Source organism: Nothobranchius furzeri, chromosome 6, assembly GCF_043380555.1.
Source record: "Nothobranchius furzeri strain GRZ-AD chromosome 6, NfurGRZ-RIMD1, whole genome shotgun sequence".
Lineage (NCBI taxonomy): Eukaryota > Metazoa > Chordata > Actinopteri > Cyprinodontiformes > Nothobranchiidae > Nothobranchius > Nothobranchius furzeri.
Window position 1 is genome coordinate 41,475,070 of NC_091746.1, and position 16,427 is coordinate 41,491,496.

At 39.1% G+C, this 16,427-nt stretch overlaps 1 protein-coding gene and 1 long non-coding RNA gene across 12 annotated transcripts in view; both read right to left on the reverse strand.

The window, feature by feature from the left end:
* vav2 (vav 2 guanine nucleotide exchange factor) overlaps positions 1-16,427 on the reverse strand; it is a 286,917-nt gene that overhangs the window by 85,997 nt on the left and 184,493 nt on the right. The window lies entirely within an intron of this gene.
* On the reverse strand, positions 4,704-5,683 carry LOC129157072 (uncharacterized). The gene is made up of 3 exons (XR_011520843.1): positions 5,584-5,683; positions 5,142-5,191; positions 4,704-4,805 (listed from the first exon to the last, which is right to left on the reverse strand). It is a non-coding gene; the product is annotated as an uncharacterized lncRNA (long non-coding RNA).

Consider the following 16,427-nt stretch of genomic DNA (forward strand, 5'->3'; position numbering starts at 1 on the left):
AAAAGAAAATGTAGCGGAAAAATGTGTGCAACTAGTTGACTAAGGACCTTGCTTAAACACATGTAACGTGAGGAAATATGGGTTTTCTGTCACAATGGTGGTGTTGGACGCAGCGAGGTCAAAGCTGGGTCATTGAGAACTTTCACCCACAGATTAAGACCGGAACGCCAGCGAGTCTGGGAGGAAACCATAACATCAGCCACCTGCAGTCTACCAGAAGACGTGTTTCCATGAGTTGTACCCAGACCAAGTCAAAACATAAAGTTTAAACTTCTTTTTCTTGATTTTAATGTTAAAGTAACCATTATCATTTTGCTCATTATAAATGTGTTTAATCAAATGAATGGTTCTTATGCTTTGGGGTAATTATAATGGATTAATGAATCCACACTTAAGTAGATAATGTTGAATGTTTGTTGCTGACCTTCACACACAAACATTCACACACACCCACACACATCTTCCCACAGTAAACTCCAGACACATTTGATGACGCACACGTTTGCTTTGAGAAGAGAAAGGTTTTTGGTAAGTTTCAGTCTTATGATTGAGTTCGTGCTTGACTACGAAAGAGAGAGGACGTGTGAACAACCGCTAACGGGGAACGGAGCCCATGGGCTCAATCCCCCCCCCCCCCCCCCCCCCCTCTCACGCTGTTTCTGCCAAGCCAGGCAGAATAGCTGAATCGCAACTTCTAACGCAGACTCATTACTGAGTCTTTTGATTTCTGAGTGAATTAACTTAAGAAAGCGCGTCGACAAAACACTTTACCATCAACGTGTACCGAGGGCAACTCTGGACCGGTTCCGTTCGACACCTACGTCTTCCCTGTCAGCCGTTGAGTGTCGTCTGGATGAACCACAACATCCTCCACGGCCCGGATCCGAAAGAGGGTCCACAAGAGTTCGGTGAGACAGCACGGTGTTTAGCGTTTTGATGCATCTTTTCCAACTAAACCTAAGTTTATTCAAACCATCACTTTTCACTCAGACACCTGTTTCTTCCTGAAGCAAAATCAGATGCACACACGCATTCATCTCACATCATATCACTCTCACAACTCACAACATTCTCAATCTTCATAAATTCACCAGAAGGTCTATTTGAGCAAGAACAACATATCAACTGTTAAAGATTATCCCACGAAGTTGCCAATGTGATTGTTATTTCCTGTTTGTCAATTTGCAAAATCATTAGTTTAATTTGAATTAAAACTTTTAATCGTCAAACTGGTTTCCTCATTGAACTGAAACACAGACACTCAGATATTATCGGCAGTTTATCGATGAAAACAACCTTTGAGTCTTCTGAACAATATAAAATTTGGTTATTGATTTATTAAAAATTAATATTCCGAATTAATACGTAGCATGGTTCCTCTTTCATAAAAGAGCATAAAACCACAACGCTACACACATTTTGGACATGGAGAGCACCTGCAGTGCTGCTGCTGAGAAGGATAAAATCATGAATCCAGCAGCATTATCACTTGTACCACTTTGTGCGCACACAAATATGCACATACACGCGCACGCACGCACGCACACACACACACACACAGAGACACACAGAGCCTGAAGCACAGAATACAGAATGCGTACACGGAATATCAGCAGGGGGACAGATTGAGACAGAATGTTATGCGTCTGTGACAGTGTGAGCGTCCTGTCACTGTGACCTGCTTGATCATGCACCTGGCTACTTGGACAAGGGGATGTCCCTTTGGCTGACTGGTTAGCATGCGTGACTTTCACCCGGGAGTCTGGGGATCGAATCTCGATCGGACTTTTTTTTTTTTATATCCGTCACAGATCTCTCTGAAGAACTCGCAGCATTGACGGCTTCAGCAACGCTGTGCCACTGCGTGGACTTTCTTATTTGTTTTGCAAAAGCACTTCCTTTCATGTCTCCACTTCACCCACAAGTAGACTACCTCAATTTCTGCTTGTGAAATAGCGCTTCCTTGATCTGTGATCGTGATCTTAATGGCGGAGCGCTGCAACAAGCCGGCTTATGTATATGCATGAGATCCACAAGGCACTTTGCATTGACCATTTATGGCAGAAAGTGGGTGTGTTGAGGGCGGGATGTGATCAAAAAACAGCTGAGCACATTTCTAGATGTTTTATAGATCACAAACCAACTTGGCATAAGTTAATTTTTTTTTTTTGCTGAGCTTAAGTACAGTTTTAGTAAGAATTCTACGCAATGTTTTATAAAAGAGACCCCAGCTGAATAAAATCATGTGTATTTAAGCAGGGAAACAACTAAAACATGCTGGATAGCAGCCATCAATGACCAGGATTGCCCTACTCTGTTCTACAGTTGGGTCACTGTAACAGATTAATGTTGAGAAATTAAGGAGATAAAGATGTATTTTTATATTCTCAGTCTGTTATCACCTGGATATGAACGAGTCTCATCTATTAACACACACAACTGTAGCTCAGTATCTGAAAAACAAACTGAGTTATGGCAATTTTTGCGTTCGCCAATACTGATAAGCTAAGGAAGTCGCCAAATCAACTTCAAACTTTCATCATTACTTAATGAGAGTCAGTTTAATCAAACTTGGTCCAAAAATGTGCATGCATGGACAGAAATGTGGATTCCTTTTGGTGGTGGACAAAACTCAAGCATCCGTGTGTTACTGTAACTTTAGCTCAGAGCTGGACAAAAAAGTTGGCAGCTTCAGGAATGAGTGGGTGTTTTGCAGGTATTTAGTGACTCAGCAGCAGCAAAAGGTCTCTCCAGTGAGCAGCTCTGCTGAGCAAACAACAAAGATCATTGCAGTGACAACTAATGCAAACCCACCTTCGTGTTTGGAAGACTGAAATCAGTCGGTAATTAGATATGAGGAACTTAGACGTCTTTGGCTAAATCTGCACACCTGCATAAAGCTGATGTTGATAGAAACAAACAGCTTTGGACTCAAACGGTGGATGATATCTGCATTTACACCTCCCAACAACACAAACAAGAAAACCTGGAGTCAAACTGAGCTGATGCGGCTCATATAGCAAAGAGCATCAAATGCCCTCACACTGATCCAATATTCATTTTTAGATGATTGAATCAATATAAAACAGGGTACACTCACAGAAATATTTAACCCTAAAACTTAAGATTTATGTAATTTTTTTACATGACAAATTCCCATTTACTTTTTTTAGGTAATTTTTAGACAAACCTACCAAATAAACTTTACATAATGCATATTCATTAGTGTAATAAAGCCTATTTAATTGAAATGCATAATGCTCAAGTTTATGTATTTACTATTAATAAAGTATAATTACTCTAAATTAATAATACGGAGGGTATTTATTTCAAATACATAAATAATATTGTTTGAAATGCATAAAAATTAGGTTACCTATGCCAGATAAATAGCATATATTTATTTGAATTACATGCCATTTATGCTTATGTAATCAACCACACCATTCAAAATGCATCATATTTATTTAATTATTTTTCATTTAGTACAATGATGATGTACAATGATTAGCATTAAAGCCTCTCAACATCCATGACATGAAACTCAAAAGGACAGAACATATCCTTGTGGTCCACTTTGTACATGTATTAATCAAAAAAAAAAATCAAACACTTCCATCTTTCTAATACATCTCACTCCTCTCCATTGCCCCTCATCCATATTTTTCTCCATCCAGAGTACTACACGAGTGACTAAACTGTAGAAATAACCTAATGAATTAAACATGAGGAAAAAAATACTAAACAAGTTAAAAAAAAATCTAGAAAATGTCAGGTAATTCAGCTCATCAGAGCAAAGTGCTAAACTGCCCATCTACACCACACATACTCTCAACTTGTGGCCTTTCAGTCTGTTCAGTTTTGTTTAGCTGCTTTGTTTTGTATGTTGCAATAATACAACATAGGGCCTTATTATGAATGTACACGTCAAGCTTTTATTTAAATACATAACGAAAACGTCAATTGAAGCTACACCCTATATCTTAAAGTGATTTTTCCATCATAAGTGATCATAAGTGTAAGTGCATTACCGTCAGCCATATCACTGGAGCAATTTGAGTTTCAGTGCCTGCACTTTTGGTGACAGTTTGGTTGAGTCCAGGTCCATCAGGATTTTCTGGTACACCTCGAAGGTACGCTTCAGGTTTTTTGGATAGCTCAAGTTGAGTGCATAGATCAGTCCATAAAGCATCACGCATGCATGGCTGACACTCTGCAGGCTATGGAGAACTTCTACGCCTTCCAGCACAACACCAACATCAGCAAAGCGTCCATCACCTGGACCATCAGGACCATGACCCTCTGCTCGGACTGTGCAGATGCCCATTGTCTTCTCTGTAATGTCTGCCTCAGCCTCTCTGGAATCAATGTCCTGAAACATAAAAAGAACAGAACAATTAGTTGTGTGACCTTAACCTGGACTCCCAAAATGTAAGCAGCTCATCCTTAGGCCAACTGAGTGTTAATTTGAAAATAAAGCACTGCATATATGCGTTCATGAGAATGAGATGGATGCAAGTTCATGGTAACAATGACCTTAAGACCTCTGATCACCACCTAAAAGCCTGGGGGGGGAAATAGTCATAAGGATGCATTTTGTGTTGACTATTCACACCCCAACTCTCAAACTGTGCCATTTTTTCCATCAAGGTGACAACAATTAAAATCTGAGACAAATCCTTTGAAGTAGTACTCTTGTTCTCACGTGTTTATGGGTTGATTCTCTGCTGAGGGTAAGGTTCTGCACTTCGTTAAGACGGAGGGATTTCCGGGGACACCGCTCTTTTCCCAATGAAGCCTTTGACCTGCCATAAAAAAATCAGTCAATAAAACACAAACTAAAAATGCAGAGAGATATGAAAATACAGAACCAAGAACCCTCACTGATTTTGTTCAGAGATCAGTGATATAAATACGGAGCCAGTGGCTGTAAGACCCAAGCAGGAACTTGTTGTTGATGCTGGGAAAATGGACTGAAGGAGGCAAACCTTTCCAACATCCTCACCCTTTCCTGTAGCCTCTGCTATTTATATTTACCTCCTTTCTCTTCTAAGCTGTCTTAGGGATCTCTCTCTCTCTCCTCATTGGAATAATGCACGTGAAACAAATCATGCTTCCTACTACACTACTTTATGACTTACCTCTTGACTTCTGACTTTGGCTTTACTGACTGCCTTAGATCCTCAGATGCCTTTTGAAAGAGAAAAACTATTATCCCATTGTTTCTCTCCACAGACAGCAAGGTATGCCAATGGTAGAAGACAGAAATTACATTATCTTTCTAAACTACATTGAAGAAAAAAATTAAAATAACCCATTAAGACTTAATTTGACACCTTTATAAAATCCCATTCTCAATGTATTTGTGAAGTTACTATTGAGATAAGTATGACAGATGTTAAGATACAGAAGGAGAGAGGGAGAGGACAGTAGGGGACAACAGTGAAAGAACTGGGGGGAGAGAAGAAGAGACACCAAGAGGAGTCGGATGGAGACAAAACGTGTGAGGGGAAGACTGAGTTAAATGGAGAACGTCTGATCAGTCTTACACTTGTTAGAATTCCAATGAACATGTCCACATACTTCACATATCTGCAAAGAAGACAAGAAGGCTTCCTTCTGTATGATGTTCTCAAGACGCTGGAGTTCATAAGCAGACAGTCCACAGCATGTATCCTATGATACTCCCCAAACAAACACAGTAGTAACCAACTGATCACAACCAAGAATCAAAATGACCTGACATTATCTGAAAGGCATTTCTTGCTAAGCACTTCCAAAAATCAATGTCAATACAATTAAAACTGCTGGGTCATAAGAACAGTCAAGCGTCTGTGTCCTCACCTTGTTGTTTAGGTGAGAGATGTCATCCCTGGGGCGTATAGGTGCCAGGACCCATCCAACTTAATCCCTTCGACCAAGTGGATTTACTTCCTACAAAGGGAAAGTTCTACCACCACTTGCATTGGGGGAATTTTTTATTTTAAACAACCCAACTGACTCAATGATACTGTCGGTGGTCAAGGTCAATGTATCCCCATTTCCATCCCATTCTCATGAACGCCACATGTTATCAGGTATGTCTAGATAGAAATGAATTACATCTGGCCAAAAGCACAGTAGGCTGGCATGCATACCATGTGTTCTTTAACCAGTGTGTCCAGGTCTTCATTGAGGTAGATGCTGAGACAGCTCAGCACACAATCTCGCCTCACGTTGATGTCTTCATTCTGGGAAGAAAAAAAAAGTTATAATTCCATGCTTGTCAGTGTTGGAGATATAACTCACAGGTGCTGAGGCAAACAAAGTCACTGACAGTTCCCCACTTGATCATCCCACATTATTTTACTCTACTCTGGTGATGCTCACAAAGGTGTAAGCCCATTAAATAAACAGCTATTTTGAAAGGGGCCAGAAAAATATTTAACATAGGAACTGTCCTATACAGCCGAGTCAAACAAACCATATCATATTAGATAAATAAAAATAAAAACTTACATTATCCATCTGGGCCATTATGGCTGACATCTTTCTTCCTGCTGCTCCACCTTTGGAATTAAAAACCTTCATCAGGTTGTCAGTCTGACTGTCCAGTTCTCCAAGGAATTTGGAGGTCAGAGGTATAGTTGTCAGTCGCATAAACTCCAAGTTAATCTGTAGAAGACAACACAGACAGGATAGAGATTTTAACAGTTTGTAAAATAGACCAAGTTATTACACTTCAGATTCACACTTACCTCACTGACATCAAACAGTGCTGGCCATCTGCTTTGGAACTCTGGAATTGGTGGCTCCTGGAGAACCTCCTGCCTCCTGATTGTCAAAGATCTGACTTTGTAGGCCTAATGACTTTTAATAAATGTAAATCATATCATTAATAAGTTTAACATGCTTACTCTAAACATTTCAGCTTGATAATGTAAACCATTTTAACATCACATGAACTGTAAATTAATATAAACTTTAAAATGCTACATTTTGTTGTGTACAACTTTTAATTTATACTTACAAAATATATGCCACATGAAGGTGAGAACACGAGATTGGAGGAGAATGCAGAAAAAGAGTTAGCTATCTGAAAACAAAAAAATAAGTGAAAAGAAAAACTAAGTTTAATTGCATAGTATGAATCACAGAAATGCCATATTTTGCATTAAAACTGCAAAATTCTGCCAAAAGGTAACAAGTCTGCTCCTTCCAAAACAACCCCAAAAAGTTCTCAAATTTAACTTTAAGCAAACTGTAAGTTAATGCTACAGAGCAGAGGCTAACTTGCTACAAATTTAATAGGTTAAATGTTGTGGACAAAAATTATGTTTGCTTAACTAATGATTTTAATATTTGTCCTTTTAACCGCCATGATAACATGCCGGTTACAACTGTTAAGGGTTGTTGAATCCATTATTAAGCTGGATAGCCAAGCTAGCGAAGATGCCTGTGAAATAGCTAGCTTATTAGCTATAATGCTAGCGGGAAACAGCATTGTCCTGTAAAGCTACGCAGCCAGGATATAACTGCATACAATAAACACAAACTACAAAATGTTATCACAAACGCAAGCACTCGACACCCTATGGCAAAAAAAAAAATCTTTATGTACATACAAGACACCCCTTAGAGAGAATGTTACACTTACCATCACATGGAGAACGCTACGATGCTACTCCTGAGCGCGGGCGGGAGTGCAGAGGAAGTGCAAGACATTGTTTCCGGTTTCCCAAATTCACTTTTCATAACTTGTATTTAAACAAATCACATAAATTTTAAACAAAAGAATCTTGTTTGTTTTACAGCCTTTTGTATTTAAACAATTTTAATAAGAAATAACTAATTATATTTAATAATATTAAAATTTATTACATTCTGTAAACTATAATTAATTCTAATGCATACATTTAAATAATATGAGTTTTTCAATATAATCAAATAAATAAAAATACATAAAAATTAACTCTGGCATGAATCATTTCTGTGAGTGTAGGGTTGAAAAGATGCTCCACGTTCCTGAGTGTTGAGACACATGTCAAATACTTCTACCAGCTTTTACAGGCAGCGTCCACCCATCTGGGACCGAGAGAGGCTCTCCATGACAGAAACGTGTCTTTCGTGGCCAAGCTGAGCCTCGCAATTCCAATAGCAGTGGGGAAAAAAATGCTAAGAGGCAATTTTGTGCAGCGAAGCAAATTGTGTCAATTAGGTCTGAGTCACAGAATCCAAAAATGCTCATAATGTGGTTTTAGATCCCTGATGCTCTGGGAGAAGACCAGGATCTGTGGATTAAAGACTAATCAGCTGATTCTAGCTCAGGAAATGACACATAAGAGATAAATACAATATTTTTCTCTTTATAACAACCAAAATATGTTTCTACATCTTGATTTTGATTTAAAAGCAGATTTTCTTTACAGCTGGAAACTAAAATGCACCAAACCTTTAAACCTTAGTTAAAAAACCCTAGCAGATGTAATGACTGATGTAATTTAAACATATGGATGAGCATTAGTGGTGTGCATCTCTACTTGCCTCACGATTCGATCCGATTCCGATTATCTGCCTGAAGATTCGATTTGAGTCTGAAATGCATCACGATTCTTCACACAAAATTTTTCATTACTTAATAAAAGCAGTAGAATAGTTTTCAATTTCTTTTTTATTTCGATATCCCCGAAAAACAGAACATTCATCTATTCACTATAGTGAGCAACAATTTTTAAAGTGTGCTGCCTATAATTACTTAAATAATATAGGATATAATGTTTTCGGTAGAGCAGCTTTAAGATAGAATACAACTGAACTTAAAAATAGTAAACAAATACTGTGTTAAGTGATTCTTTCACATCCAGGATCCCAAAACCGAAATTAGCCCAGACATCCGATTTAAATGTAACGGGTACATCTTTGATTACTGGTAATGTTCGTCCTGTATCCCTGTCCGCCTTTTCTGTTTTAAATTGGCGCTAGAGCAACGCAGTGCGCATGTCATTGCAACTCTGCCCTCAGAATTAGTTGTAAAACCTCAAAACTTTATTGTCCTCGCGCGTCCAGAACATAGACATAGGGAGAAAATCTCATTATGTCACGTTGCTGCATCGATGCAGAATCATGCATGGCTGAATCGTGATGCATCTTAGAATCGATCATTTTTCCCACCTCTAATGAGCATGCTCTGGATTGTAACCTTTTGTTAAGCTTGTAACACCTATCATCTGTGTTGTCTTCTAGCTGTCTGCGGATCATTTCTGGTTCAAGTATTCAGTTGCACAAACAGCACAGTTCATGTTTTAATAGCACACTCATTGTTTCTGTCACAAGCTTCTCTCATTAGCTCCAACAGCAGCAAACCTACACTGTAAGAAAATTAAAAATTAAAGAAATTCAATAACTGTTAAGTTGTGAAAAACCCAATAATGTAGTTTCCCGATGTACAAAACCCATCAGAAGCATTTCTGATCTTTCTGATATTGACCGCAGATGTGCCAAACGCTCCCAGTTTTCTTCATCTTTTGATCAAATTTTCATGGATGAAAGATAAAAGTGTCATTTTAGATTTACAAGCCTTTGACCCACAAACATTTGGTCTCCCAAACATGACTTGTGAGTAGATCTGCTGCATCCAAGATGATCCGTGACACAAAGCTGCAGAGGGCGTGTGGGGACACAAGGGTTTAAGGCTTTCGGAGCAGTTGTGGTGATAAGAGCGAAGAGAGGAGGATCATGGGAAGAAACGGGATTTCTCCGTGTTCTGGTGGAGGCTAATACTTCCATGAGGTCTTATCACAAACCGTGTGTGTTTGTGTGTGTGTGTGTGTGTGTGTGTGTGTGTGTGTGTGTGTGTGTGTGTGTGTACAGGACGGGTCAGGACATGTTAGTTATACACAGACAGCAGAGAGAGTGAATGGGATTAAACCAAGAGGCTTAATCCAGCTGGCCTTTGGGAGGAGGAGGGTCTGCCCACACCCCCCTTTGCTGCCGGAGGAGATAACATGAATCAGGGAGAGGGAGGAGGGGGAGGGGTGTCCACTGGAGTTAGGGAGAGCAAATCTGGATTTCTTGGGTCTTTGTTGGTTTGATTTGTTATATTGTGAGATTTATTCCCAACGAACAACCATTGTAAATGATGAGTGAGTTTAGAAAAGATACAGAACTTTCAGAATGATGTCCGAAGCCCTTTTCATGAATCTGTGCAGGTCTCTATTGCAGATTCAAGAATGGTTAAATCACAGCCCATCAAAATGTATTTTTTACATGGAAAAATAAAAGCTTTTGTCTTATTTTAACACATTTATTTAGCTTTTAAAGCTGCAATGGCAAGTTTGGAAAACTAAACGAGCTTAAAATGTTTTATTTTTTTATGCCTCTTAACAACGTTCTAAAATAGTATAGCTATAAATATAACATGGAGATAAAAACAAAATAAATGAATTAAGTGGTTCTCTTATTTGTCTAAAAACCTCAGCCAATAACATGGCTCAATCCAAAACCAACCACTGGACCACCAGGTTGTCGGTCTCACAGAACCGCCGCACATCCCTGGGTCCTCCGTTCAGCACACACTTGCATATTTAGCAGCAGACCGCTGATGTCAGAGAAGGAGAAACAGCCGGTTGCTACCACTCCAATTTTAGTACAAAACGCCAGAGTCCCAAAAAGAAAAACACCATTTGAAGACATGGACAGCAAAAGATGTTTGGACCCAGAAAACGGCGCATGGTGTTTAGCGCTTTCTCATTTCGTACGGCATCGCGAACAGGGTGAGAGTTCTGTTTCAAACGTTAGCTTGTTGTGTAAATTCGTTAAAGCAGCTTCAGGTAAAAAAAAAAAAAAAGAAAATAGAAAAAATCACGTACGTTTGTACCTTAATGGAAGTCTAAATCGCATTGCATATGTCCTGCAAACCACTGCTCTTTATTAAATTACATACATGGACATTTAAGTAACAAAATAAACTAGAATGGAGAAAAAATACAAATAATTCAAATCCTAAATTGCTGCCACTTTTGAAAACTCACAGATTTTTCTGAAGAATCTAAATACTCTGAATTAGTCAGAAACAAATGAATGAAAACATAAGTCTTCATCTGTGTCTACTCATGTGAAACTGGAACCTTTTGGCCTTAAGACGAGCGGACTCTCCTGGTGTTTCATTTTCAAACAGGCTGCAGAGACACACATGACCCTTTTCGTCACCCCTTCCTTCCACTCTGCCAGTATTCTCTCTCTCTAAACCTCTTATCAAACAGCACAGTGCTTCCTCGGAGGGAGAGCCGGGCCGACACATATCCAAACTAATAGAAAGTCAAGTGGGAGGCATTGGTGAACACTCGAGGGAGGGGATAAGCTGTGAACTCTGGCTTCCAAAACTCAAAGGGATAAAGCTTTACTTCATACTTTACAAATGCGGAGAGAATAATACAGCTGTGATTTCACTATTTAAAACAAATACAGGAAAATCAAAAAATAAATGAGTTTTCTTTCATCTTCTTTTGCAGAAATTAAGTCTATTTCACTTGTAATGTTCTATTCTATTTAAAAAAACACTCAAAATGAGTTAAAAAGGACAAAAAGAAGCTAAAGACAGTTTGTTGTGATGGACACCAATAGTCAAACAGTGACAGAGGAGCGGCAGACGCTTCCTAGAGGGCTCGCCTGATTGGCCAGCAGGGTGTTTCCATGGGAGCAGCGAAAGTGACAACTGAACAAAGAGCTTCCATTAGAGGTCTTGTCCCCTTCGCTCTGCCACTATTAAGACCCTGTCTGTGCGACACCTAAAGCTTCTGACAGATGAAGAGGAGCACAAGGCAACAGGGAGCACTTTAAACTATCACAGCTGATTCAATTCACAGCTGCAACTCCGTGTCCAAACCACGTTACATCTGAAGCAGAGGCAGGTACACCTCAGAGAGTGTCGGGGTTTTCTAATCTGGCGACCTTTACATCTGCAACTCCATTGGCTAATTTAATCTCAGCTGTCATGTGAGGATCTGCGTGCAAACTAGAAAACATCTTTGTGAAACTAAATTACTCAAAAAATGAAGAAGCATGTGATTGAAAAAATATGTAAATTTAGAATCCCGCTAGTCTTTGACTGAGAGTTGGTGTAATACGGTGTATTGTTCCACATTTCTCAATGGAGATGATCATCACAAACGTTCCACACTTAATGCGGAATGAAAGGAGGAAGATTAAAGTTAGGTGGAACAGCCAACAAAAGTGGTTGAAAGTTAGTCACGCACGAAGCTGAGAAATTAAATATCTGATCAAATGAATGAAGAGAAAAAATAATAACACACTGAGATAAATGAAAATTGACAATGAAGCAAAACCAAAGAACACAAAGAGGATGTGGGAAATGGTGGAAGAAAACAATCATCCAGTTATCAAGGAATTAAAACTATCGTTTGGGAAAAAGAGCAGCTGAAGAATCATGATCAAAAGAAAACTTTCTAGAGGTCGACCGATATTGGCTTTTCTATCGCTGATACCGATGCTGATAAGTAGGAGACTGATCAGCCAATGCCTGACCTGAGCAGCTGATTTTTATGGGACGATTTTCATGCTAAATTGTCACCAACAGCATCAGTTGATGCATAAATATTTTGACGTTAAACCAGTTTTTGAACTCTGAATTTAAGTAACTAGTAAATCTTAACTTTGTGCTGCTCAGTGTTAAAATCAGACACCTAAATAAAGTTAATTTATAGTGTTTATTAAGCAGATGTTATTAGTGAACATAAAAATACATTTAAATTTAATTCTGCAACAGCACCGGGCTGCCCGAAGATGTGCCTGACTTTAAATTGGCTTTACTAAGGACAAATGTCTGTCGATGCCGATCTATTAAAAAAAACAGCAAACAGCGGCCCGATATATCGTCTGACCGACAAGAAAAGTAAGTGGACATTTTAAAAACTGTAAGCAAAATCGAGCTTTTGATGCTTGGTTTGTTGTCTTTGGCATAAAAATCTGAATAAAAATCACATTATTACCTTTGATTATGAATGGCGTTTTTGCTAGAGACGCTCACCGCTACTGCAGGTACGCTCAGACATGCCAACACTCAAAGTCAGTGTGGATATTTTTAAAATTACAGCTCGCCTAGAACATCAAAGCAGACTTAATAAAAGAAAAACACAAGGCAAATAAAATTATGCTCCATGGCTGATAAAAAGCACCTAATGTCCACATATCTGATGCTTACATAACTTATAAGGTCACAGTAGACTGACAACTCAACCAGGCATGCTCTTTGCTGCCATTTAAAACGTTAAACTTCCTACGTTACTTTTACTTTCAGTGTTAGAAAGGTCAGCTGTGTATGAAACACTTCAGAACTCAGAATGGAGCAGTATCCATGTAAACTGCCTGCATGAATAACGAAACGTGTCAATCAGTCAGGTCTTGCTGTAAAGCTTTGGGGCTTGGGGGAAAATGAAGTCTTGGAGAGAAGAGCATTCCCGAAATGCCTGTAAGTTTTTCTCACTTTCAGAAGACAAAATTATTAAGAAACATAAAAAAAAAAATCAAAGAAAAGCAGATCTTAAAGGTTCATGAATAAAGTCGACCCCCAAGTCCATAAGCAAATATACTAAAAGGAGAGTGAATTCTACATTGCCTCCAATCTGCTCTTAACATGTGTTAAAATGATAAAAGTAGCATGATTTTTTTACTTGTACGTGTGGGTGGGCTGAACAAGTCGTCTGTGGCTACAGATGGTTCACGTTTTTGCTAAAATTGTAGAAAAAGGCGTGCAAAAATAAATTATAAATACCTTCACTAAAACAAAAACCTCTCAGAGGGCATGGTGATAGTTGGCAGGGTGGCTTGGTGCGAGGTGCCAAGCTGACAACCTCTGATCAATCATAAGCAGAAAACAGCCAGTAGGCCTCCAACAGAAGGGAGCAAGCTGAAAAGTGTGAAACGAGCCAGGGGTAAGAGGGGAGATGGGTGAGACACCAAGTCTGACTTCTTCGATCAGATTGATGGAGCGGTGTGACATACTGCGGACACAGTATGCATATCTAAAGGGCAAATCCCTTCTGGCTTCTGACAACGCTCGCATTTTTCTAAACAAGTTGATTTTTCCTGCTGCGACACACCCAAAAATCTGTCTGAGGAAACATTCACATCAAAACAAATGCATTTCTCTCTAGCTATTTCATATAAATATGATTTTTTTATTCTGAAAAAAAGGACTATTTGTGTTACAAAAAAAATGGAAATTTCCCAAAAATTTACGGATTTCATACATTTAAATGATAGTTTTCTTCTCATCAGCTTAATGTTTCATAATTTCCTTCAACGTTTAGGGAGGCCTTTCGAAGAGGCAACAGTGCAGTCTGTAAACATATTTATTAAAAACAAGTACACAAAAATGTGTACGAATAATAGCCGTGGACAATACACAAATTCTTGGAAAATCTTAAGCACTGATTCTGGACTTCTTCCACAGTTCTTTGCAAAAACTTTCATCATATTTACGTCAAGATTTGGAGAAATGAGGCTTCTGCAGAGTAGAGCTATGATGGGACCCACATCCAGAGCAGATGTACTGTGATAATGGTTAACCTGATGAAACAAAACCTACTATTTCAGACAAAATAAGTGTCCAATAATTGTTTCAATGCGTGACAAAAAATCCCCCATCACAAAGAAAGTTCTAGAAAGTTATTATTTGGACATTTGGTTAGCCTCTGAAAAAGAAAACGAAACCAACAACAATGCTTTGTATTCACTGAGCCGATATGGACTTTTCTTTTGTCAAGAACTGCATAAAGATTTCCATTTGTCAACCACCTGCCAGCTGGCAGTTACATTTAAGTTTTCCAAGCTGCAATGAACAAAAAAGACCTTTGGAAGATCGGTTGCCCTTTAGGGTTTAGTCCAAATCACATCTCAGTATGGGCCAGAGGGCACACAAAGATCAGATGAAGAAAAACAAGGCAAGTCTCATGATTGTTTAGAGGTGGACAATACGATGATGGGATTAAAATTTGTTTACAATCCAGATCATAGGCCTGTCTAGAAGTGGTTCCCAAAGCTGGGGTTGGGATGCAGAACAAAAATTTGAACTGACAATTGCATAAACAAACAGTGGCCTTTGAAGTCTCGAGGGATCTTGTGATCTCGCGAGTCCAACGAGGAAGTCGTTCTGCGGCAAAGACTCTCCCTGTGTGTGATGGACCACATTGAAGGTCGCGAGTTAAACTCTCTGCTGCCATTCTGCGCCACTTGATGCTTCCAGTGTGAAACAGGGGTTAGCATTCATGGACTCACCCATCTCAACTAGTGATGGGGAAGGCTGTTGTTGGTTTACAGTCCAAGAAATTGTCTGTTAGTAGCTAACTGTTAGCATCATAAACTCCACCATGTGGCAGAACTCCTTCAGGCTTGTGTTATTTTAGAGATAAAAGTTTTAACCAGCAATATTTAGGTAATAAATAAGGTACCCTTGGTTTATCTTTTTTCAAAATAACAGTTACTATTTATCCTTTCAACAGAAAAACAACAGATGACACCTTGACCCACTAACTGAGTTGTGGAGGTTCATAAATTTGGGGGAAAATATGTAAACAGAGATGTGAGCTACAGTAGCACAGCAGGGGGGATTGAAAGCATGAACCAAATCCATGCTGGGGTGTGTGGAGCTGGGGAAGGGTGGGATCAGATTGATAGAAAGGACACGGGATGTGCTGCATTACCAGAGTAACAGTAGTAAATGAAACAAGCAGAGCTTCTCCCAAGCTTCGATTAAAAGCTGGTTTCAATCGTGTCAAATGTCAACACGAGCAGGCAAATGTTAAACCAAAATCACACACAGATGATGCTCTAAGAAGATAAATGGTGTAGCGTTAGGAAGTATAATGGTCTACCTTAACAGCTGCCCCTTCACACAGTAACACCGCCAAGGTCGGACGCTTGGTTCAGTATGTTTACATTCCAGGAGAAGAGACAGAAGAACAGAAGAAGAACGCTTTTGATGGATTAATCAAAGTACTTTATTTGTGATAAGCTAATCAAAGCATTTGTTGATCATTAATAATCAAGTGAATGATCTGTGAAATAAAGATGTCATGAGTTATGTGTTTAAATGAATAAACAGGGCTGCACCAGTCACACGGATATGCATTACCATGGAAACGCATGACACATTGTTTTCAACCAATCAGAACTTTCGCCTGTGGTAGGGCAGAATCTGGTTTGTTTATGAAAGTAGTCCAATCCGGTTTACTAAGATTCTCAAACAACTGGGAGATATAAAAAGAAGGCAACGCCATTTTAAGTCAGTTCCACGTTACATTCCACTTTCAGCAGTTACGTATTAAACTCAGCCATCGTCATCATTGTCATCATTAAGAAGTTCAGACTGGCCAGCTGGACTTCCTACTTTGAGCTGAAATCTGTCAAGCTTGAGATTTTCCGTCGTTTAT